The sequence below is a fragment of the Ostrea edulis genome, chromosome 5 (genome assembly GCF_947568905.1).
Source record: "Ostrea edulis chromosome 5, xbOstEdul1.1, whole genome shotgun sequence".
In the NCBI taxonomy this organism is placed as follows: Eukaryota; Metazoa; Mollusca; class Bivalvia; order Ostreida; family Ostreidae; genus Ostrea; species Ostrea edulis.
Window position 1 is genome coordinate 13,530,554 of NC_079168.1, and position 27,304 is coordinate 13,557,857.

Sequence of the window (27,304 nt, forward strand, 5' to 3'; positions counted from 1 at the left end):
ATAGAAACAAGGCAATATGGAAAGAATTTTAATGTATAAATATAAAATTTAAAGTCTACTTGATGCACAGTTTTAACATTTATCACCCGTGCTCCGTGCACGCAGTCTGGCAGAGGAATTTCATTACATGTGCCTCTTGTTGAGGATTACCGTGTATTTATAACTTTACAAACAATAGTTTTCATGCAGCCATTAAGTTTTTGATTCGTTTAGCAATGAACTCCCAAAGAATTTTGTTTCGCATTTAATCTGTACTTCAAACGACATGTTTTGTCTGAACCTAGTGTAATGTGGACTCTGGGAGTCTACTTAACGACTCCATATATATGTCAAACGAGAATCCAGTGGGACCTATCAAAACAAAATATCAAGCAGATGTACAAGCAATAACCTTTTTAAAAAAACTGTTTAATTCTATATTTAAGGGAGCAGAAGGATTTTTATAATTTTCGGAAGCTCAAAATTTAGAGGTGAACTTTTTAAAATAAAGTCCTCCGCTCGGCATGTGGTATTGTAGAGAGTTTTATGAGTAAATATAATAGTTTGCCATTAACCAGATCACACTGATATGCTTTTGCAAGACATTATGACATATAGTTGACCATAATCTATTTTACGACAGCACGCAGGAGAGCATTAATCTCATACGATATATCAACAAAAACTCGCAGAAGTCACCCGGTTGTTGCGTAATTTACCGTCATGTGTGACTACGCAACATTTGTTCCAAAAAGACACGAAGCGCAGATACAAATCTTCAAATATCAAACCCCGACATGGTCCACTTGCTTATCAAAAGGTGCAAGTTTACGGGGCGCAAATAACCGCATAGCCTCATAAACTTTCAAATGATATTTCACAATTCATTCATGAATTATTGTTGATATATCAATTTATGCAAAATGGGGTAGTGGGCATAAAATCCTGGTCAGTGATTAAAAGAAGCCGAGCTGCATGATTCAACTTCCCCGCTCAGTTCTTAACACTTTTGAGGATTTAGAGTTCTAGAATCTCAGACAATTTTGTCACCTCGTATACATGTCCACGTTGGTGAGACAATTCAGACAGGGTACCTTCATTAAGCAATGGTTGATTAAGAATTCATAGCATTGCAGTATAACGACAAGAGTCTTGGTTTCAGTACCACGGTTTCACCAGAAAAATGCACCGTGACAGAGTCCAACAAGGCGCAGTACTACTTTGCACTTACCGTAGAAATATAATATAATATGTAAAACTTCAAACCGTTCATCTGTTTTGCGAAACCTTCCTTAAAAGTATACGACAAATCAAATTGTTAGTGTTTCATCCATGTTGTTTTAGGTAAACATTTCACAGCTCCAAAACCACTTCCTGAAATCCAACCAACATTGGCAAAACGTGAAGTGGCTAAAGGGGATTCCCTTTCCAAAGGTAGATAATTGGGAAATAGGTTAGAGTATTAACGGAAAAGAATAGACAAAATTTCCTCTACAGTGCCTATGTCAGGAAATCCTCTGATTGGCTCAATTTAAAAAAAAAATGAAACACTGGGTTTGATCTAAAGTGACAGAAAATGATATTTTTCCAGGTAGGGTGAGGTGTTTCCCTCCCTTTTGGACCCGTTTTCCTCTGATTTCTGAGGAATTCGGCAACAGCCCTGCTATGAAGATTCAAGAGTTTGTTAAATCATATATGAACCCCGTGACCACAATAGAGATTTGAAAATTCACAAAGGAATATATCAGAACAATCTTTAAAATTATCCTCAAGAATTACAAAGGTAAAATTTATCAAATTGATTTGCAAGGTGAAGATAACAAACAGTGATCAATCTCATAACTCCTATAAGCAATACAAAATAGATAGTTGGGCAAACACGGACCCCTGGACACACCAGAGGTGGGATCAGGTGCCTAGGAGAAGTAAGCATCCTGTATTAAAAACTCCGTCCCTTTTCACGACAGCTGGACAGGGTTTGAAGCTTTTCTATGGTCTTTGCAAAAGTTTTTGTCTTTTGTTCTTCAAATCAATATGCAAGCATCCCCAGGAAAGATAGAGAGAGCAGTACCGGTCCTAACTGATATTTCACCTCTTTAGATGAAACTCCTATGTGCATCATAATATTATACCATTTGAAAAAAAGTTGATCATACAAAAAAATATATTTCAGATTATATTCTCTGAAATTGACAACCATGTTAAAGAAAAATAATATTTAAAGCTTTTTTACTATGACATAAACACACGATGAAATCTTGCCAACTACCGATTTTCTACACTAGAAAATTGTTATTATATTCAATATATACAGAGAAAAAAGGGAATATAACTTTCATTATTGCACTAATATTGCTAGCTAGTGTGATTAAAACCAAAATAAGTCGACCCCATAAAAGGAGTAAAATAGCAGGCTAATGACATCATGCGCCGTTATTAATGTAGGTTACATTAGAGCTTTTAAGAATGATCTTGTAATGTAAACCAAATCTCGCTTTTATACAAAATTTACTGCCGGTTAATCGTATCGATACTCGGGCCACGACTGAGCGATAAAAGGCCACACAAATAAAGTCATTTAACTACTGTCAAATTAAGCGTCCAAAAACTGTTGTAATGCATGAAAAGATTATCAGAATTCTGTAGTAGACAGCTTCCGGAAAGGGAAGTAATCTGGATTATGTAGTAGGCAGCTTCCGGAATGGGAAGAATCAAAGATGAAAAGGATAAATTGCTTCAGCGATTAACCCGAAGTTGTGTGATGTGCTCGACTTCATTTAAAGTACAGGTATCACAGGTTAATCCGCGGTGGATTATGGGATATCTACTCATTATGCAACAAAACAAGATTATTATTTATCGACAGAGCCATATACAAAGTGGATGTGTTTAACTAAAACACCTGCAGCCTTTCTGTTTAATGATCACAATTCTATCAATTGTGGTCTTACAAGTGGAAATCATTCCCAAGTGTTGGTATGACTTCTCTACTGGATACGAGGGGGGCTAACAAGTCTGTGCTTCATGTCGGGCCGTAGTTCGAGTCGAGGGCACCCATAAACTTGCTATCGCCCGCATCACCAGTCAATTCGTAGCATTGATAGATGAACTGCGATCTAAATTTTCCTATACATCCGGCCTCTTACGATCACTATCGGTATCATGTCCCTATGTTCATATTGGAAGATAATAGATAGATAATAGATAAGATATCAAGTAGGAAAGTTTTGCAGAGCATGTAAGAGTTTCATTTAATCATTCATTGATGTATTATGATTATTTTACGAAAGCGTGGGAGGGTTACATTTATATGTACAGTGGCCCATCGTGGCTAGCTGTTTTTTTCTTCTTTTCTTCAAATCTTGAAAATACATGTTATTACCTTGAAAAATTTAGATAAATTCATTTTTATTGTCTTTAAAAATCAAATTATGACCTTGGAAATTCAAAGTAAAGTACAGAAAAATTCAAGATGTTAAATGTAATTCTGTCCTGAATTTTCAAGATAAGAAGTTGCAAATTTTTTGAGTTATTAGATTGAATTCACAAGATTTCATTTTTTAGGTAACAAGTTAAACTGTTGATCAATAAGTGGAAGTTTGAGATAATCTGTTTAATGTTGAAGACAAGAAGAAAAACTGACCGCATTGAGCCAACACACTTCATATTTTTCAGTATACACGTTATATGCCTTTCACTACTTTTAGTATATAAAAAACTTCCAGAAATATAGATATAAAATTTTAAAAGATGAAAGTTTTACACGAGAAGAAAAATTTGTGAGTATAAAGATCAAACACTTTGTTTTGAAATGGCTTAAATATCATCACGGTCTATTGCCTAATCCGTTTTATGATTTACATAATAAAAAATTGTTTAAACTAAATTAAGACAGGTCACAGCAGCCTAGTGGTAAGCTCGCCCTGGTTCAATTTTCTATCCCGGCACCGCGTCAAACTTAAAATGTTTTACATACATAGATGTAGTGACTGTGCCTTTCGGATCACTCTCTACCCAGAGTTCCGTGTAAAAGAAGCTTGCGTAATGCGACCTCTGGTGAGAGAATGCCTTTCGGATCTGACCTTCAAAGCGAGCCTCTTTGTCACTGTAAGCGTTAACATGATATAGAGCTCTCATTGCAACGGACTCGAGCGCCAAACAAAAGTTAAATGTTATGGCATCTGATAAACCCGGTGATGTCTTTCATTCTTGAGTGGGTTGTGAAACAACATGCTTCTTTTTCTAAGATCACTACATAGAGCAATTTTTATAGATATTACTGTTCTCTAACAGGTATCTAGTATCTCTTTCGAATCCAAAGAAAAATAAAGATTGGTCTGTTCACAATGTTCAAGGTTTTGTTTGTATTTGTTTTTTGTCCTTTCTAAAAAATTCCACTCATAATGAGACGTCACCAGTTGTAGGTGAAGTACCACAAATTTAGACCTATGAATAGCGCTCAGGGCCGTAGCAGTGAGAGTTCTTTATCGTTCCAACGCCTGCCGCGACACGGTACCTCCGTTTTAAAGGTTACATCCGAAAGACCTTTAAATGCCGAACGTTTGCGTAGTAGCAAATCACTACTGTGGGGATATGTGGGCGATCGACTCGTGGAAGAGGAGATGGACCCATCCACCACCTTCTGAAGGACCTAACCATCCCCGGATCTTCAAGGGGATCCGAGAGTCGACCACCATCGTCGCTTCGCCGCAACAAACCTAGTGTAGCAGGGCCCCTACTGGGCAGTCTGACTATAAATTTACACCATTCTCGGAGCAAATCACTACCTATATATACGTTTTAGGTTCGACGCGGGCATGGCACGACCAGGGCTTGAACTCTCGCTTGAATTATTGTTTTGTATCCTTTTGAAGATGGCAGGTACCTCTGTAATATTGGTTGTTCTACATCTTGCTCATGAGTAATATCAATTTTGAAGAAACGTGTGGAAGGTCAGTTCAACTTTGAACCGGAAGTACTCCACTTTAAAATTTTGTTTTTAAAGATACATTGTGTTTATCATGTAAATAGTGTACATACAACTGGGAAAAAGTTCACAGTTTGATTTTCGCTTTAAATGCTTGTTGTAAAATGTGACGATTATGGACAGAAAAATCGTATCTAAATGATCAGCCTCTTCAACTGCACGTGTGTCACCAAGGGAAATCCATCGTACAGACCTGGAGTTAGACGAATACAATGCAAAATCCAGCAGTTTCTATTATGTACATGTAAAGCTATTGGTGGACATTTCTTATTTGAAAGGGTATACAATTAATTTAGAATTGTAAACAATCCACAGAAACAGGCAGATTACTCAATGGTTCCTTGCGATATTAACACCATATCAATCGTGGGAATGGTTATGAAATATTGTTTAATGCGTATCTGAAAGGAATTCAAACACAAGAAAAAGCTCATATTAAGTCTATTTCCATATGGTTCTTTCTGAAATTTCAATGGACCAACTACTGGTCAAATATGGCGTAATGGAGCGGACAGAAGCATTGAATCGATTTGTAATAAAAGGCAATTAAATCATATTAATGTTCTTGTTACGCAATTTATTTCTTACTTATCAACACTCAAAAAGAAGATAGACTTGTCATTATGCTCGTCTCATTTTGCAAGCCTTTTCAAACTAGGTATAATATACTTATTGTTGAACAGTGCTGATCATTTTACAGGTGTTACGTTTTGTTTGAGTAAGAAGTCGCAATAACGAAACATGACCGTAATGCAGTATGAATGACATATTTAAATCAAAGATCTCCCCATACACCCGAGAGGACTTCAAAAGACAATTCTTGATTACAGATTGCTGTTAAATTCATGCACATTTACATTTATAATGTATGCATTTTCACATTTGCTGTAGTTTTCGTTGGCCATTCAGAGATCTTATCTCGCTCATCTTCAGAGCCACGTTCGGCGACATTCTTCCAAAGCTTAGTTACTTGTAATAACCGCCTTGCTCTTTAGAAAACGGAGACACGTTAAAGTAATACTTTTATTGACCTCATCTCAATGTCATTTAAGAAGGTCAAACATCAAATATTTACATTTCTTACGATATCAATACATTTCCAACATTAGACTATGCACATGTTTGAAAGGAGGAATGTGGAAATCTGGTATTGTATAATTGTGGAACAGTATTACCGTATAGTGGTATTAAAGCTGACATTGTAACCCGTCAATCTTAATTAATATTATACCATCTACCCTACAGTATCAGATTTATACACAGTATTGGGTAACGCCCTAACATATTAGGCCATGTAGAACAGGTTGGAGCAACGCCCTAAAGCAAGAACTGAAAAGAAATGTCTATTGCGAATTTGTCGTAGATTATGGATTTTACCTCTTTTATTTTCAATAGAAAATCAAAGAGAATATATGAAAGTTGATTGATTGTATATTGTTTAACGTCGTCTCGAGAATTTTTCACTCATATGAAGGCGTAACCATTACCGGTGAAAGGCTGCAAAATTTAGGCCTATACTCGGCGCTTACTGGCCTTTCAGTAGGGAGGGATCTTTATCGTGCCACAACTGCTGTGACACTGGGCCTCGGTGTTTTAGAATCTCATCCGAAGGACCGCCCCATTTAGTCGCCTCTTACGACAAGGAAGGAGTACTGGGGACCTATTCTAACCCGGATCCCCACGGGAATGTAAACATGAAACTAAGTACCTTCTTAATTAGTCTATTAAAACAAAATGGATTAAGACATGGCTACGTCAACGAACGAAATCATCAAACGTGGTGACTTTTCGGGTCGTATGGGGCTTTCAGAAATATTTGAAGGTATGTTTGGACTCAAAAATAGTAGGAAAATATGTTTGGAATTTTTTGATATTAAATTTATGAGACAACAACACTAGAATACAACGATATCAGGCCTCAACCGTGGGCAGCTTTTTGTGCGCCGTAAATCGAAGGTTTTTATAAGGAGTGGATCTGTAGCTCTCTGTTCGTCACAATATTTTTTCAGAGAGCTACAGTTCTGCAGCTATATATGTAAACGAGTGCATGTGAAATGAAATATCAGATTGGTTGTGGTATACACAGTGGAGACAATCGATACTTTTTGAGTGACCTCCTATGGTTCAAACTTTGTACCAGGCAGCTTGGCAAAATCCAGTGAGATGACCATCCAATTATGTAATAATGCAGACTTCAGGAATATGGAGGAAATTCTTACACAGTTTGCAAAACAGTTTACATTTAAACACAATATTGGGTCGCGGTAGCTCAGTGGTGGAGCGTTCTGTCGTAACCTAGAGGTAGTGAGATCGAGCCCCCTCGTTCCATGCCAACGTCAAACTTAAGTAAACATGGGTAGTGATTGCTCTTTCGCCAATAGCTCGGTATTTAGAGGTGAGAATCACGGGTCTTCCGGATATGACCTTAAAAACGGAGGTCCCGTGTCGCGGCAGGCGTTGGCACGATAAAGAGCCTCCACTGCTACGGCACTGAGCGCTTAACATATGTCTAGATACTTGAGGTCGTCAGTCATTATGAGTGAAAATTCTCGAAGGGATGTAAATCAAACAACCACTGGGTTTGGGTGACCCTTGAAGCCCATTTACCTTAACATGTCTTAACGAAAATGGCCTCCCCATGATTAGCTGCAGAACTGTAGCTCTTTGGAAAAAAAAAATTGGGACAGATCAGAGAGCTACAGACCCACCCCTTATAAAAACCTCGGTTTACGGCGCACCAAAAAAAAAAAAAAAAAATGCTCACGGTCGAGGCCTTGTATCGTTGTATTTTTATATTGCCGTCACAAAAATTTAATATCAAAAAAATTCCTATTAGTGTCCAACCAGTGTTAAACGATATATATTTTATACAATTGATTGATTGTATATTGTTTAATGTCTCTCTCGAGGATTTTTCACTTTCATGATTTCCCTGTAAATAAAACCTTTGATGAATTAGAAAATATTAATAACACTCAATGTGGAAACCTCTCATTTTATAGTACATTATCTAACTATGAGGACAAACAACCAGAATCTGCGCTCTCATCTTACAAAACTAAGAATAAGTGCACATCAGTTATATATAGAAACAGGTAGATATTGTAATCCTGTCATTCCTAGAGAAAACAGATTTTGCTACCATTGTAAGACCAGTGTTGAAGATGTAAAACATTTTTTACTTGATAGTCCTTCTTACAAACATATAAGAAAAACGTATTCAAAAATATTATATGACTATCCTGTATCTTGTTTACTGAATCCTCTCAAGCTTGTGTCTACAAAAGAAATTTGTTTGTATATCAGAGATTCTTTATACCTTAGAAACAAAGCATTGTTACAATTATAATACCATGTAACACTATATATGAAATTTATAATACATGGCTAACAAGCATGTGCTTAAATAGTGCCAGTAAAGAATAAGAATTGATTGATTATATGGAGACGTCTATAACACAAATATATGAAATACACATATATACAGAGATATTTAACTCAGGACCTGCAGGAACCAAATCACCTAGCATCGTGTGACCAGTGCGCTAGACCATCTAGACAAGAAGAAAAAATTACACATACATATATTGATTGATTGTATCTTGTTTAACGTCTGTCTGGAGAATTTTTCACTCATGTGGTGACGTCACCAAGTCCGGTGAAGGGCTTCAAATTTAGGATTTAGCCCGGCGCTTGTAACGGTCATTGAGTAGAGAGGGTTCTTTAGCGTGCCACACCTACTGTGACACGGGACATCCGTTTTTAAGGTCATCTCTGAGGACCCGTGACAACCACACCTGATGCTGAGCGTTTGGCGATGGAACTGTCACTACCTGGTAGAACGGGTCCGTCACGGTCAGGATTCGTACTCTGGCCTTTCGCAAGCAGGGCGGCAAACGCTCTAACATATATATATATATATATATATATATATATATATGCGTGTGTGTCTGTCTGTCTGTCTCCGTGTGTAAGAATTTTTCATTCATATTGAGACGTTATCTTATGTTGTTGAGTATACCATAGAATTAGACCTATCCTTGGCCCTCAGGGCCGTACCGAAAAGCCCGTGATTCTCACGTCTCTGTCAAGCGGTTAGCGAAGGAACAGTCACTACATATTATAACTCTAGGTTTCACGCGACCATGGCACGAGCAGGGCTCAAACTCGCGATCTCCCGGTCACAACGCGAGAGCTCTAGGAACAGGTTGTCAACATTCTGGGAGATTTCCAGGATAAGCGTGGGTTAGTGCATTATGCAAGAAAGGTTCGAATAACAAAACTGTCGTCTGTAAATATATATGATTTGATTCCTTTAAAAGAGAGATCGATATTTTATGAATTATACAGGTGGAAAATGTTAAAATATATTGTTATTCACCTTAAAATGTTAACTTTCAGTTTTTAATCTCAAAACGCGAGGTATCAGAACCAAACCAGATGAATTGCTTGATTTGGTGTATACACCCACTTCAAAATTGAAAATTCCCTTACTGTCATTAGAAGAGTAGAAAATTTAACATGCATATACTTGTATATTTGATCGTTCCACGAAAAGCAGCAAAACATTATTGCTCTGCACAGACGAGTAGTTCGCAATGTCCAAAGTTTTCTAATAATACGAGTGAACACACAAAAGAAGAGGATTCACGGGCAGTGTTTTGGTACTTTTTAGTAAGATAGTAATCTGCAGGGCCTCCAACAGGTGCAGAAATATTGTAAGAGAGTGCAAGACTTCACTGATTTCTTAAAGTACTGGTAATATGATTACAGTCTATTTGACAAACAGCAACACCAATACGTATCTTGAAAAAAAAAATCAATTTCTGATGAGCGCTACATTCTAACTATATGTAAAATAGTACACACACATTTGCAATATGGACAAGAGAAGTAAAGCAGAGGAAATGAAGGCTAAAGATGAAAGTCATTTCAGCGACCACAATCCTCCCCTATGGACCCCCTGTCATTGCCAGACAGCAGAGAGCACGAGTCGAGTGTTGATTGCGGTTTTCAACACGATCTCTGGTTTGTTTTTGTATTACATAATAATATATGTACATGTCTGGGTTCATGCGACTTGTCTTTGACTTCAGATTTTCCGGAGAGGCTTGAAGTGCCAGTTCTTTAGTGTGCGGCGTTTTTCTGCTATCCGGGTAACTATGGTACACCGGCGGAACAATCTAGCTCTATTACGGGTGATTTATGACATGAAATGTTTGACATTTTGTATTTTATTCGTGTTAACGTTCGGCAGGTTTTACGGACGAAGTGACCTTCGTAAGCTGCAAATGTCAAACTTCAATTGCAACTTTTAAATGTCCTCAATGTTATGTTTTTTCCACTTGTCCGAAAACGAGCCCAGCACCAGTCATTAAATATTAAACTTTCATCAAAATCACTATCTTTTCGAGCATCGCCGGGGGATATCAAAATGAATATACAGACGCTTTGAGGTTTCTTAAATAAGTGCAGATAAAAGCAAAGAAATCCAAACATTGTTCACCCGTTAAATCAAATTTCCGTCCTGAAGCAGGTTGCATGTCGACCCAAACGCTGGTATCAGCTGGTGCAGAGGAGAACTCATTGAGCTTTCGGAAGTTTATTGCATAACGCAATATTTCAGAAAACAACACAAATGAAAATTGCATAGTTTTCATGCTTACATTTTTTCAATTTTTGTCCTCATTCTATCCATTTTCTTACGACGAAGTTGACGGAAAATAATTACACGTTGCCAGTCGTTTCAGGGGTACTACCCTGTCGTTACGGCTCGTCTCGCACAAATTCTCGGGGTACGAGACATTTGAACCCACTTCATGGGCGGTCAGCTGACAACAATGTTATATACGAGGTTGTTCTCCACCACATATCATCCAAAACAAGAGATTCTTCTAAGGTCAACTAGGGTCGTACTCCTTGTAGCTTGCTCTCGACCCTAGAATTTAAAATGAAGATAAGTTTAACACCGACACGTAAGTTAGCGAATGTTGACCTCTGAAAACATGTCTTAAATGTGTACACTTGACCTTAAGCTGTCTGAATGTGGTGAAATTAGGTGTAATTCTCTGAAGTGTTTATACGACTGTCGTTTTTAGACCTTTTCAAGTGTATTAATTGACCTGTTGTCCTGAAATATTTCAAGTATTCTTTCAAGTGACCAGTAACGTGTTTTTGTTAAATGTGCGACAAGTTGTGCATCATATGAGAACAAGAGCGTTTAAAGTAAAAATATTCTGTTTCCTTTCAAATGTTGTTTATTTGTTCTATAGTTGAAAAATTATGACATGCTGGTTTCAAACTTTCGTTTGATGAAACAAATACTTTCTTTTAATTTGATTCTGAACATTTTAACAGAGCTCAGATTTTGCCACGGAGCTTAATGATGGATACCTTTAGTAAATAACTAGTCATTTAGTTTTTAAAAAATATGAATTCCAATAAAGTACTTGACATTATGAGTAAAATAGTATACTCCTGCTACACTGCGAAGTTGCTGTGTAATCAAATATAATGTTTGATATATTTCAGCAGTTTTGTTTTGATGGACCGTGAGTGCCAAAGCACATTTCATCACTCTCTGCTTAGTTACTGTGGTACGAAATCCCTTGCACAGTGCACACACCTTGTACTCTTTCTGAAAATGTCGGTAAAACTCTCAGGGACAAACAGTATGTAATGTATTATAACGACAGATATATGATAATTATTACAATTTACATGTCATTTTAGTTTTTAACAACGAAAATCTTCGTAATTTTGTCTGTCATTTGTGTCAAGGCTCTAAACTGGTAAGGCTTTGCTTTGAAGAAGTGAAAGGTGGTTGGTTGACTTGAGGTAACAGGGCATACTGTTGATTTATATGCACATGCGCGTTAGATGCTTTGGATAGAGTGGTACAACATGTGGTCATTTACAGGATGCCCTTTAGAAAATCCCAGTGTTTGAAGTCTCTGTCGACGTTGTAGCTCTACCGGTCTGTACTACGTTGGATGGTTAATTTGTGTTAGAAATGCATGTCAGACAGATATTTTAAATCAACAGAGCCCGTATTAAGATAACACTATTTGAAGTTTTAAGATGGGATAGCATTTAGGAATTTCTATAGTTTCTATTCGATCAGTTATCAAAACTAATCTACATAATATAATATGGATTAATGTATTTGTATTTTGGACCAGGTCAGATTTAGTTGATTTATTCCTTTTATAGACTGATACCTTACCATTCCAGACAAACTGCCTGATCTTCCATCTGTAAAGTCATTCACGAGATTGCTGTTACTGACTAACATATTTTACTATTCAGCACTGCGTTGGGATTCAAGTGTTCTCTTATAGTTTTGGCAAACCTCATCAACAAGCCCTAAGTGTACCTGTAGTGAGTATTGAGGGATACCGCCCTGCATCTCTAACCATTCCTGTATCAATAATTCTCTCGTTTACCGTATATTGATTACAGGTAAAAAAAAAAAAAAAAAAAAAAAAAATCTTGTTTCGTTTTCAGTTGAATTTTAACTGATACACGTATTTATAACATTGAAGTAAGTGATTAAAAAATCTTGTTTCGTTTTCAGTTGAATTTTAATTGATACGTATTTATAACATGTTTGGTTTGGGACAACTATGAGGACGTGTGAAGAAATATACAAGAGGATGTTTTATTTCACTGCAATACAAAACAGCGGATGTCCCCTTTGTATCCTATGCTGGATCTCGTCGTGTTGATTTCAAAACACAACCAACCATCTGCTTCTTACCTGTACAACAACAGAAAGGATCAAAGACTTGTGAAATACTATTGTCCATTTCTTCGCGATGAATGTAATTTCAGCTAGTATTGGAAAACATTTCTCATTTTTCATTTATATCTGTTATGTCATGACAGTTTAAGGATGTTAAGAAAGAGTAAATTAATTGCATGATAACAAAATTTGATTTTAAACCACGGAATTATGATAAAAAAAAAAATATGCATTTTGTCACTTCTTCTGAAAAGATAATTAAGTTTAATATCGTGATGTCCTGTAACAAAATACAACATGCATTGTGTTATATGAGGGATATTCAATCTTTTCTGTAAAGTGTTATATGAGGAATATTCAATCTTCCTATAAAGTGTTATATGAGGAATATTCAATCTTTCCTGTAAAGTGTTACATGAGGGATATTCAATCTTTTCTGTAAAGTTTTGTCTAATATATTGACAATGATGGATTGTATTTTGCTCTCTGTCGATGTAAACTTATTTAGAGTAATTAGTACAAGACACACCGATGGTCATCTGTAAGCTGTGTATCTTCCTCAGGTCAAAGTTCGTTTTTTATTTAAATATACATATGTAAAATTAATGTGTTCATAGAAATTATAAGGGTACATAAAGGAGATGTCCTAAGTAAGATGCCAAACTTGTCAAATGTGATATTCGATCGATCATTGAGTCCCCACTTTTTGTCTTATTTGATTGTAATCATTGCAATTATGATGTGTTAATAGTTTTAAGTTATGTAATAGCTAAGTAAATGTTGTATTTATGCAAATACATTATACACAGAGTAAAACCGCCTTTGAAATTTATTACTGAGATTTTATACATTTATAATAAAAATTGTAATGAAGGTTTAAACAGTCCACTATCTGACCCAGTATGTTGATGTATTTTCGTTAAATTAACAGTTCGTACATGCGCGTCCTGTCAAATTTCTGCCATAGTTTAACATCTATACAGTTTATAGGTGACGAAAGTTGATCATCTAAAATTCAAATGTTAACGTTTTTATTTCTCTTTCAAATGATTTATGACAGTTAATGAGTTTATAAGTGCAAGGAATCTTATGTTTATTAATAAATCATTCAATATTTATTGCATATTATATGGCAGTCGGGTTTTTTTCTGGTGTAGAAAAACAAGCAGCTACCAGAAATAAGAATATTTCGTTTGCATGGAATTTTAATATTAATTCTGCGAAAAGTTACTCGTGCATTGGATTATCAGCCGTTATAATTTTACCCATCCTGCGGTACAAAATGATAATGAATGAAATCCGATTGGTTTTGCGTCAACAAAATGGGTAAAATGTAAATGGAAAAGGGTCAATATGGCATACAAATACGATACTCCACATTGACCCAATTGACTACTATATACATTAAATTAAGCGCTATAGAATTTAGCACCATACATGTTTTGAAGGACATGTGTGATATTCTACCCAGAAATCAATATGACAGAACCACACTCCTCAGCTTCTTCATTGTATGTTTGTTTTAAGCATTCGCTGGCGTTGTCTGTGGCATAAAACGCTATCGGTTAGTTAGACTAATTCAAGAGCAACTGTCACGGAAGTTCTAGAAATGTTTCAATTAAAATTAATTCTATATAATGGACTTTTTGTGTGTTACCCTTCATAAATAAATCTGCTCTGACAATTGCAACAAGGATATAATTTGGAAACAGGTGTGTTTTACTCCGATTTTAAAGAACAAATAAGCATTACATTTCCATATAGTAAAAAACCCCATTATGTTTACATATAGTGAAAAAGATATAACCATTACATTTAGATATAGTAAAATAACCATTATGTTTACATACATTGTATAGTGAAAAAGATATAACCATTACATTTACATATAGTTAAAAAACCAAACCCCATTATGTTTACATATAGTGAAAAAGATATAACCATTACATTTAGATATAGTAAAAAAAAACCATTATGTTTACATATAGTGAATTACATTGACATCTAGTAAAACAAAAAACCCCATTGTTTACATATAGTGAAAAAGAAATAACCATTACATTTACATAGAGTAAACTAACCATTATGTTTACATATAGTGAAAAAGATATAACCATTATGTTTACATATAGTAAAAAACCATTATGTTTACATATAGTGAAAAAGATATAACCATTATGTTTACATATAGTGGAAAAACAAACAAATAGCCATTATGTTTATATACATTGGAATGCTAGGAACAAATAAGCATTATGTTTACATTATATAGTGAAAAAAAACCCCAAATAATCACTGCGTTTACATGCATTGAAAAAACAAATAAACATTATATTTACATGTAGTGAAAAAAATAACCATTATATTTATGTACAGTTGGGGAAAAAAACAATCATTATATTTACATATAGTGAAAACCAATAACCATTATATTTACATGTAGTCGAAAAATAAAAACAATTAATCGTAGTATTTACGTACAGTGCCCTCCCCCCAAAGGAATAATCATTATTATATATAATGGAAAAAACCTAAAGGAATAATCACTATTATTGCATATAGTTGAAAAATAAAAAGAAATAATCATTATATTCATATGTAGTGGAATGATAAAAACAAATAAGCATTATCTTTACTGGATTTATGTTAACAAATGACCATTATGTTTACAAATAATGGATTAATAATATAATTTTTACATATAGTGAAATGATACGACGCGTGATCCCTTCCTTGACCATGGTTCACAAAATCACATTTCGGTTACGAGGCTTTAAACTCGGTGTAAGCCTGTTGTAATCTCTTGTCAACCAAAACAGATATGTGTTGTGATCCGACACGAAGGGAGTTCTCGTCGACCAATATATCAGATGGGAATAGATTCAGCTGCAGTTGAATGCTGGAAGTCCAATGAGAACCATTGGAGGGTGGGTGTGCATTCGCTGCTCAGTGCAACTGTTGGTGTGACAACTTTGGATTGACATTATAACTAAGAGTATAGCTACGATGCACTTACGTTTTCTTCACATTTATCCACAAGGAAGATTAAGTGGTCGAATTCGAAAAAAAATACTAGTCTTGTCGAAAATCTCCCAAGAGCAATAAACCTATCTATTCAACTGAATGAAGAACGTAAAGTCTGCTAATTAGAATTCGCCTATAACCTTTTGGTAATTTGTCAATGACATCCGAAGTATTGCAAATCTATCAGTGTGTTAACCATTTCAGCGGCTAACATAGAAAAGATCAATGGCAGATTCTAAACTAACTTAATGAAGTTATTAGCTGCATATCTAACCAGGATAAGTAAGAAATCCAACACATAAATGTTTGTTGTTGTTTTTGGTTGCATTGAATAAGAGATATAACGGAATATATACATTTTGTATAACGATGTTTTGTTGTATTGTAATACTATTGTCAGGTTGATCAACTTTCAACCACTATACAATATATATAAGGGGAAAATGAGAGTATCAAGAAGCCATTTTACGATAACATTATGGCTCTATATACGCTTCCAGCAAGCTTTGGGCGACCTTGTGTTTGTTTCGTTTTCTAGGGTTACTGATTTTTAGAGAAAGGTTTCCCTCCTTGCTTCCAATACTGCTGCTTTAATTTGCTGTTCGTTAAAAATTTCCAGTATCTTTCAATTACAGAAATTGAGTTTATAAGACAATTTAGGGATGATACCTAGTTCATTAGCTGAAAATTAATCAGACGAGTCGTATTAATAATGTGATGTCAGATTGCAGCGCCCGCTCTAACTTTTTCTAATTAAAGAAATAACCTTTGGCACATAGATAGTGTGTCTCATTGGTCCTTTTCCGTTAGAATGAACCACTCGTGGAACCTTTTGCCCGGGAACATGTTTTTGAAATACGTAATCAATCAAATATTCCGGATTCAACGATGCAAACGACGAGGGGGCTGAGGGCCAGCAAATTGTATTATGTAGGAATACGCTCGGCCAATTCGCTCGTTGGCCCCTAGAAATTGTTCCATCCTTAGCAATTCAGATCAATTATGACTTCATTTACCAACGCGAGCTGTGCAGCTTGTGCATCGCCCAGTGCTGCAAATTGACATATGGCCAGGTTTTTCGGGTTTTTTCCATGCAACAGCAGGGAGTCTTGTTGAGGCATTTTGTCAGTATTCCTATAAAACTAATTTACTTTAGCTACAAAGTATTGAGAATCATAATCAGCGGATAAGTTTTTCTGAATATCCTCATAGATTATTATCAGGTTTCAAATAACGATCCAAAAAAGTACCGTAAAATACGACCAAGGTAATGATATAATTGTATGCAAAATGTATTGTGATAGACGTTTGCCTTTTGTTTTCATTAACGTTTATAGATTTTATAAACTTTGAAACGAATTAATTCGTATCACATTTTAAGTTCATTATTTTTCTCGAGACGTTGTCGAATATAATTATTGTCATTTACAATATTGTACATCTAAAGTGTACTCGACCAAACATTATTAATGGCGTGCAGTGATCTCGCCACTCGCCCCGAACCCATGTTTGTACCTCATCATTACTCGTACCACAAGGGTCATTTGGGTGTCATGATAAATACATTACCATTTATTAATGCTGAATAGACTACATAATCTACATTTGTAATCACTGTATTCTGGGCATCTTTCTACGGAAATGGTATGACAAAAATCTAAATACGGTAGTTAATGCAGCCCCGTACGGACCTTTTGAATGTAAATAACACGGTCATCCCGCATTAAGTAATTACTAATTATCATTATCTTTTGATCTTCTTTTATGTATAAAACGAAACTAGTGTACAGCCAAACTAGTGTTACTGCACCAGTAGCTGTAAGCAATCACTAATTAACTCTTCTATTTACATTGATTTTACATTTAATGTTCAAAACGTATGGTGGGATATTTAGGATGAAAATATTTTAACCAGACAAAACTTATGTCGAGCGATAGACTTACTATCTCGACATATTATGTTGTGTGCTCAACATAATTATCTCGTGTGTTCAAGATATTATCTCGTTCGCTCAACTTAGTATCTCGTGTGCTCCATTTATTATCCCGTGCTCTCAAGATATTATTTCTTTCGCTAGATATCTCGTTCGTTAATATCTGGAGCGCTCGGCGTACGTTTTCCATTCACTTGAGCACTTGAGATATTATTTCGTTCTCTCAACTTAATATCTCGACCACTCGACATATTATCTCGTTCTCTTGAATTAATATTTCGACCGCTCGACGTATTGTCCTGTTCTCTCGACTTGATATTTCGACCTCTCAACATATCATCTCGTTCTCTCGACTTAATATCTTAACCACTCGACATATTATCTCGTTCTTTTGAGAAAATATTTCGATCTCTCGACATATTATCTCGTTTTTTCGACATAATATCTCGACCGTTCGACATATAACCTCGTTCTCTCGACATAATATTTCGACCGCCCGACATATACTCTCGTGCTTTCAACTCCTGATTTATTATTAATCATAAAGTACCACCGTATAAGTGTGAGGTACGATGGGTACAACTGGTAGATATTATTGTTTGTTTTTAGGCCAGTGAGTAGTATTTTACAGATTTGCTGATTTACATTTACACATGCTTTGTTAGATATTATCTTGTGTATTATCAATGTAATATCGCAATTGATAAACTAACTGCCCTTTCCATTTGACATATATAAGGCAAAGAGGTCAGACTTGTTTGTATTTTGGAGGATATACGACAAACCCTAGGGCTAATTACTGTATAATGGGTCCATTATAGAAAATTACTCCTAGGCTTCCATTGTTTTATACCATAGACAATTATTTCTTAGATACAATGTCATCTTTTAGTTCCGTGTTTTACATAGATATAGAGTATTATGTTGAAATCGTAGAGGTAGTTTATTCTGCAGAGTATAGCAGGCATCCCATCCAAAAATAAAACTATTACGTATATAGTTATGCTGCTGGCACGGTGAAAGGTGAAGATACGGTCTATTGTTTTAATCCCCACATGCAGACAAATATAGTAATAATAAAAAAGATTTTGTGATCTAAATATAACACCATAGAAAGGCATTACAAGATTATAGATATTGAGCAACAAAGGCTTTTTTCTTAAAAGTAATTTGTTAGATTGGCAGCATGATGTCAACACATATGGTTCGTAGGCATTGTCACGTGGTGCTGATGTTGTTCAATTTAATCACTGCGATTTTTCTAAAGATAACACACACTGAAATGTAAATGTTGCCAATCAAACAGAAAAACATATCATACAGACCACGCTGCAAGTCAACCCTATAAAGAGTTTTTTTTTTTTCTCTGTCAAGATAAACATGGATGACCACATATAGCTTCGGAATACAAAATTATGGAGTCACTCTTCCACGTCCGAGGTGTGTTTCCATAATTTGTCTTTGCATTCTTCTCGAAAAACGATAAAACGATAATCATTTCACGGCCAAAAGAACGAATATAAATGGCACCCTTGGAAAAATGGTCTTGTTGGAAAGAAATGATATGTTTAAATTCCAACGATTAAGTGTCGGGTGGTTTCAAAATAAGCACCCTGCCGACAATCGCCAGGTCGGGAATGTCTTGTCCTGTCACGACCTTTGTCCAGGCCATGAATGGCGAGATTGTGAGATCAGCTTGTTAATGTGACAAAGGGCACCACGGGTAAACTGATAGGGACCTGTCAGATTTTAATAAAAAGATTATCATATTATCATTCACCCCCAACAGGACTGCAAAGCATAACGGAACATGTACGTTGTCTTGCTATTCAAGACGAATTCATGAAAAACGTTTCGTTGTCTGGATCTTTGTGCTGTTGTTTTTGTTATTCAATAAAATTAATTTGAACAGAATAATGATAAAATTAAGTCGAAAATAGTATATTGTCTCGCATTTTATGTGAAAGAAGATGTCAAAATTTCCTTGTGATAAGCAGAGTAAATCCTAATTGTTTTACCGCTAAAATCTAGCATGAAATTTGGAAGAGAGAGAGTGAGTGGAAGAGAGAGAGAGAGAGAGAGAGAGAGAGAGAGAGAGAGGTGTTCTGTGTAAGAACTTCGAAAAATTGTACCTGCTGTTTCGTTCGTGAAGACTCAGGTTTTTAAGGTCTTATTTTAACATCAGTGATTTCCCTTTAATTGATGCTTTGTGGAAGGAATACCTGTAGTTATTGTCTTGTTTAAAGTCGTACCCTGATCTCTCTCATACGAAGCGAGAACCTTATTCTACCAACAGTGCTGCAGTGACGAAATGCAATGAATATGAAGTCTAGATGGTCAATCCATTTAGCCATGACCTCTGAAGTTAAAAGACTTTTTACATCGAAGAAATGGCATTTTGACATAGAAGATAAAACAATATCTTTTTGCTTGATTATGATATAAACATGAAAGTCGGACCAATTTATGTAAAAAAAACCAAATCGCAGTTTAAAAAATGATTCATTATCATTGCTTGGCAAAAACCTGCATCGAGGTTCTGCATGTTTTCCAGTTGAGCGAGCAAAATCTTTGATATATGTAACTCTTAAAGTGTTGTATGCAAGTATGCGTTACATTTAACAGCGCAAAAACTTGACATTTGACACAGACAAATATGGCTTGGATCAAGATTTGGCCGGATGTTAATCGTCCTTGATGTCCGTTTTCTCGGAATTTTATGTCCTTTTACACTTGAGTGAAAATGTCTTGTGACAGAGTGTCAAAAACATGGAAACATTCTACTTGATCCGAAAAATAAATTGTCGATTTAACAAATGCTGTTTGTTTAATAATATGCGAATTAAACTATAAAGAATGGGAGCTAATCGGTGCACGTTCGACTTAACGAATGTTTTCATCGCATGCAATGTGCGAAAAGTATCAGTCCTAAGGCATGAATGAAACGTATACTTAGGAAAAAGGTATGAATTCCATGCCCAGCGTCTCATTTCATACAAACAGATAAGTTCCAACAGCCAAGAAAATAAAATCGAACTTCTTTTCTATATCAGCCAAAAGAAAACGTGTTTGAGTGAGTGCTGAATTTTCAGTAAGAGTATAAAATGCATTTAGTTATATATATATATTGCAATATGGTTGAAATATAGTTTGACCAAATCTATATACATCCTTATAGAAACCCCACTCCATGTTATGAATGAGATGTTTGTGAGATGGAAACCTGATTAGTTCAAACCCTAAACTTGACAATTGTGTATACTATTCTTTTTCCATCTGTTCTTCTTTAAGGCGTCCTGCCACAGAACTTTGACAGGTTGCAATGTTTGTCTTCGTGCTGTCCATGAATCTATGTGCAGATCAAAGTATACTAATATACAATAAATTCATACATATAGTTGATTCTTTCTCTCAAGAAATGAAATATTTAACAGAAATTAAAGAAAATATTATTTCTGTTTAATGAATTAGTACATTGCTATTCAAGGGGGAGGGAGGGGGGACTTTACAGCCGAGCTCATCACAAACTACATGGGCGCTACTGAAATATTAGATCACCGTAACAATGAGATGCTAAATTACCAGACCAAACACATGAAGAAAAGGACAGATATAATAATAATTGTTAATGTTTGGTTTTAATATTTGTTCTGAAAGTTCGTCTGCTCCTAAAGGTTAGATAGAACGCAAGGTCAGGTGAGAACGAACTAACACTTACACACCAAGGATCAGGAAATAATAATGAAATAAACTCTACTTAATAGATCAATACACACAGATGGTTGAACCCGATAGACGTTTGTCAACAGTCGGGTGGAGAGAAATCAATATCGAACTACACAGAACGAAACTTCACAAGTTCGTATACTCAAAATGTAATAAAACTGAAGACATCGAACCCAGTCCATTGAGGTGGTAATCAGAGGCTATTATTGGTAAGCGCATTGCAGATAACCCACACTAGCAAACTAATGCACAAAAAGGCCCTCTCTCTTTGTCCTATCTGACAGTTTTGTGTTTATGGAGAGAAACCTTTCCTAGTGATCAATTGCCGAATGTTGACATGAACCAGATCAAATATAGCCTTTACGACAAAGGCAACGTAACACCTTTTCATAATTGATAATGGTTTTTTTTTTTTTGGATTTGATGCGTTTAAATTTTACGTCCTGCGCCTGGTAATGATTAAGCCCCTTTGATCTTCCAAAGCGTTACTCAATCGAATACGCTCGTGAGCAGGTTAGAAAACTTTAAAATTATTCAATAACTATTTAAATTCCTATAGAATAAAATTTTAAAACATCTTGATTAATTGAGTAGTGTAATCGGACAGCTTTTCAAATTTAGTAGCGAAAAAACACAATTCCAACTCATGAGCAGAGAGCTTTACAATCATTGATAATTCAGGAAATTGTAAGAACACTACAAACCTTAATTAGACCACCTTATTTAATAGACATGTGGAATCTCATTATCAATTGTTCGAAGGAAAACGCGTGTGTCATGTCTTGGTATGGTAAACTATGGTATATGATAACACACGGTAAATATCAAAATTCTTGATCAGGTCTTACGCTATAACGTTAAAGAGTGTGACAGACGGACAGACAGACAGACGACGAGCAAAGTAATATCTAAATACCCGTATGCTTTGTGGGACATTTTTCTGGATGTAAACATGTATTTTAAAACGAAATTTCCAAGCAGCAGTGGGTGTAATTAGCTTCGTAATGAATGAAAGTGTTGAAACGGGCTGGAAGGTTTTTGAAGAGATCATCATTGCCGTAACCCAGACGGCTTGTGGATCCTTGAAGAGGATGCTTGGCTTTTCTACATCATTGCCGGTGATGCACCATTCAACTTCAAACGTACCCCTCTCTTGATGTTGTAAATTGAATCTAGAAGCCTTAAAAACCTAAGTAAGCGATAGCCCAATTTTCGTTCGGAAACACAACCTTCCTGATACCAACTGCATGTTTTATGAACTGTTTGTTCGTCTGGAGGTCGTAGAGTATCTGTGTCATCTAGTCGGTGGTTTCGTACCATTTCTCGTTATATCATCTGTCTGAGATAGGTTTGCAGACTCGTGCTGAAGGTGAAGGATATGATGAATAATTCCAAAATTAAAATAAAATAGCCGACAAATAAAGAGCCTAATTAATTACACAAGCTTTGTTTTCTGAAATTACAAACTATAATCTAAAATCCATCTTGTAAATGTCAGGGTCGTGAACAAGTTGTCAAAATAATTTTAGTTTTTAGTCTTTTTGAAAAATAAAATGAAAAATTTCAAAATAAGTATTAATTTTGAATTACCACGTATTTTGCTCAGTAATTCATCAAGTACCCCCCCCCCCCAAGTTATTTATAAGTCTCTATCAAACCTGTGACTTATATTGCCAGTTATGACCTAAATCTGCAATCGACAACCCTTTCAAATGCACATGCATACATTTGGTCTCCAGGTCGGGATGAAGTTTCCTTGGGTTTTGACTAGGAATGTTTAAAGGGGAATCGATGGGTAGATATAATCACAATACCTCTATTGTTTTTCCTTATCAGTTTTCACGTGTCCTGTGTATTGCAGACATACAACTAAGACTTACTCTGATGAACCATTAACTAAAAAATCGTTTCTTGCACATTGTCGAAATTCAATTAAGGTTTGCGTACCCTGTCGGTATCCAAGATATCACGCTTAACAAATATTTAGTGTCAGGTGAACCGGGCCATTTTACTTATTCAATATTAATTTGATTGTGACCTCGCCTGTTTACCCAACTCCTCTATTGCAGTATAATATTACACCCGATTACGCGGTTTTTAAAGAACAAATATGCTTTCGGTGCGCAGTTGGGCTGTTGCCGTGCATTTGGGTAAACAGTGGTTTCGACCTTTTAAAATTGGAATGGGGTGCAATTAAGGAAACTTTTTATATGTATTAAGAAATAACATTTCCCGGGCATTAAAACAATACACATTTTAGGGCAAAAAACAAATCTTTCAAACACAAGGTTCGTGCTATCCTGCTGTAATTACCTGATAAAAATGATTTTGCAGTTGTGTGTATTAAATTTTGAAGTAGGGATATCTGGAGGGGCAGGGTGACATTGTATTTCGATATGTGAATAAGAGGGGATTAGATAAATATTTCTTTTATCAATGGTAAAGGATCTAATGAAGATATTTGTTAAATGTAAATAACCCATTCCCGCAAGTTTATGTTATTTCGCACAATTACAGTTTTGAATCCATCATTATGATAACACGAGGTTATCGATGGTGATATTTTATTAATTCTCTCTTAGACAAAAACTTTTATCCCCATCTGTAAACTTACTGCTCACGGTGTTTAGCCAGGGTTATAGTCTCGCATGTGGCGAATTTTACGTCTTTTCAGCGCCATTAATATCAAGAGTAATGCAATTTTGCTCGCATAAAACTTCATTTAGTAAGAAAAGTTTTGATTTGGTTATTGTTGCCGTTTAAAGTTTTCATTAAGAGCATTACTACATATTTATCAGAGATGAAATTGTATCTATTATGAGAGAATTGTTAATTCGACCAGCGCTGGCAAAAGTTTAGGACCCGGATGTAAACGTAAAAAGTCAGGATCTTGCACCAAGGTCTTGCCCTTGCTCATTTGCATGGTATGTAGACATTCGTATTTCAGTACGATCGCAATACTATCATTACGTAATCCCCAGACTTGGGTGAGATTTATTTCTGTTTATAACCATATTTTATGACTTGTATATTTGATTTCTTGTCCAGATTTTAAAAAGCCATGCAGTATGGATATTTGTTTTGATGTTTTATAGGGTCTAATAAGATTGTTTTATCGCTCCCGTAGAAATAAATGACCAATCAATTTATGTCGTGGTACATGTCTAGGTGATTTTTATCGTTTAGTAAGTTTAATTTGCAATGTGTTTACGATAAAATAGATCAGAAATTAATGAAACAATTTGTGAAAGACATTTAACAGTGAACGGGAAGTTGATCAATATATAAGAGTAATCTAGGTGGCACGGCTTATAATTAATGAGTACAATCTAATTAATCTGCATACGTAATCAAGTTTTTTCCATATTGTTATTTGCATGTTAGAAAGGTAAATGCATGAAATTTGTAAACAGGTGCACATTAATATATACATACATACATATATATATAGTCTCTTTCATCGAAATAAAATAGTTTTAAAAAACCAACTCTAAATCCCTTTTTGAAATATTTCAACCGTATTGCCGGTCTTGTTTGTTTTTCACACGACTGAAAAAGACCGGTAACAAGGTCGAAATATTTCAAAAAAGTTAAGATATATATATATATATATATATATATATATATATATATATATATATATGCATGTATAGACATTTTACAAATATGTATTCGGGTATCATTGCCGGGAATTAAAATTTAGTAGTTGATTCTGGCATCTATAAAAAAAAAAACCAAAAAACGTTTTATTTCATAGGTTCCTTTTTTGTTTTCATGGCGCTAGTTCCTTGAAAAAATAAAACAAACATACAAGGAATCTCTACAATATTTCACATGAAAAAAAAAGAAGAAGAGAATATTCTCAGAAAGGATAAACGAAAAAAAAAAATGACTCCCTAAAGAAACCTCTTACACGTAGCATATATTTCTCATACAACGCGTTATTGTGTTTTGGGGGGCGATTTTGTTTACTTCTTTATTTTGTTTCTATCGATATTTGGTGCAAAGAATTTTAATAATGCGCATGCAATTTTCTGATATATTGACAACATATCAAATGTTTACACATTTGTCACTTCTACCGGTTAATTGATTTTTAAGACAATAAATCACCTCATAAAATATCTAAAAATTGATAATCCATCATTGTAAACCATATTGATTTGCATATCAAATCTTGATGGATCGCTTACATATAAAAGGAATGCCAAATGCATATTTCCACATTCTTTTAGCGAGCGGAATAAATTATCACTGTTTTTATATTTAACATTTATTCTTTGATTTTGTAAATTTTATTTTTCATAAACGTATGAAAGTATTGTTCACTGTTACCACGTGACCCAGCCAGGTACTAGTAAATCAAACTGGTTAATCTAAGGGTAATATAAAATACTTAGTTGAAGCAGGAAAGTTGATATTAACAAAACCAATAATTTAAACTGTTTTCATTTGATTAAAATAATAGTTAAAAATGAATATACCATACCAAATTTTCTGGACATAAATATATTACTTTATGAATTATAAACATTTGAAGAATGAAAATACTAGTACACGAATTTCGAAATTTTTACTTTTTATCAAGGTATTTTAAAAAGATATTTTGATTTTCTCCAACATTTTGCTCTCCCTCATCGTAGCCTTTAAAGCGATGTCATGTTGGAATTGAATTACTTTTAAGAAAGAAAAAAAGAAAGAAAATTTTAAGTTTCCCCCGAAAATTTTGCTTGCAAGTTTTTGGTATTTGTTTAATAAGTTTACCTTTCACGTGTGCAAGTGCCAGGGAAACGCAATCCCTTGGCGTGTATCTCATGAACTTTTTTTTTAGGCCTCAATGATATTACGCCATTAATTAGACTTCCCTTAAAACTTATTGGAAACATCAAAAGTTTATGTTTAACATGCTGCGGTCTTAAAATTCAAACTGAATTCAATACTTATATTACATAAAAACTGCATGGATAAATCCCAATATTTCCAAAATGAATATTCTGAACTTGTCATTCCTACCTGTATGTAGACCGCTTTTTTATTTTATAAATTTAGATTTTTAGATTTATTAATTCTTAAATCATTGACTTCTAAAACACAATTCTAAATATTGCCGATGGTATGTAAAAACATATAGTTGCATATCTTTATTACATTAATGTCATAATAATTTATAAGATTCTTTGACTCGTCACAGAGAGTAAATCATAAATCAACATATTTAGATACAAGTTTAATTTTCCATATCAATTTAAATGATAATTACGAATGAATCACTTGTTTGATAGATAAATAAATAGTTACCCTGAAATTAAAAAAAATATATAATCAAAGTGTGTTTGATTATTTGTGTGTTTGAAGCATTACAACTTCTGGAAGAGTTTATAAAAGAAAGAGCATTGAATTCGACTTTAGATTATCCAAACACAAGTCTTGTTTAAAACAGTTGTAAATAAAATCCAACAAATTGTTCATGATTTTTTGTGTATTGCAAATATTAACCTCAGCGTCCAGCCATGATTCTAAAACGTCATAATCGAAATAAATACAACATACATCACTGTCCATTATCTTCGCCTTTCATACAAACGTCGGCAGAAAAAAAACTTTTAAAAAAAGAAAACCCCAGAAATTTTGTATCCCCTCATTTGGTGTTGCATATACACTACATTTATGTGCAGAGAATATTTTCTTTACAACTAATTGCGTTTGAACAGGTGTAAACCGATGCATATTCACAATACCCATCATTATAAACCATTTAATTTTTTAAAACATAACATCAGAAAGTTTGTGTTCAAATATTTATTTGTACCTATTCTTTAATAAATTACATGGAATTGCATGTAATTTAAATAAGAGTTGCAGAACATATGCTCTATATGTCAAAAAGAATATCTATTAAATTGTAGCTAT

General features: G+C 34.7%; 2 long non-coding RNA genes across 5 annotated transcripts in view; one reads left to right on the forward strand and one right to left on the reverse strand.

Annotated features, from left to right (window-relative positions):
* Positions 1-7,948: 7,948 nt before the first annotated feature.
* LOC125650230 (uncharacterized) overlaps positions 7,949-27,304 on the reverse strand; it is a 61,835-nt gene continuing 42,479 nt past the window's right edge. For all 4 annotated transcript variants that reach the window (XR_008803420.1, XR_008803418.1, XR_007360931.2 and 1 more), the window contains one exon: positions 7,949-10,904. This is a non-coding gene — a long non-coding RNA (uncharacterized LOC125650230). The remainder of the gene's footprint in view (positions 10,905-27,304) is intronic.
* On the forward strand, positions 10,900-13,583 carry LOC130055150 (uncharacterized). Its single transcript, XR_008803421.1, has 2 exons — positions 10,900-12,427; positions 12,543-13,583. It is a non-coding gene; the product is annotated as an uncharacterized LOC130055150 (long non-coding RNA).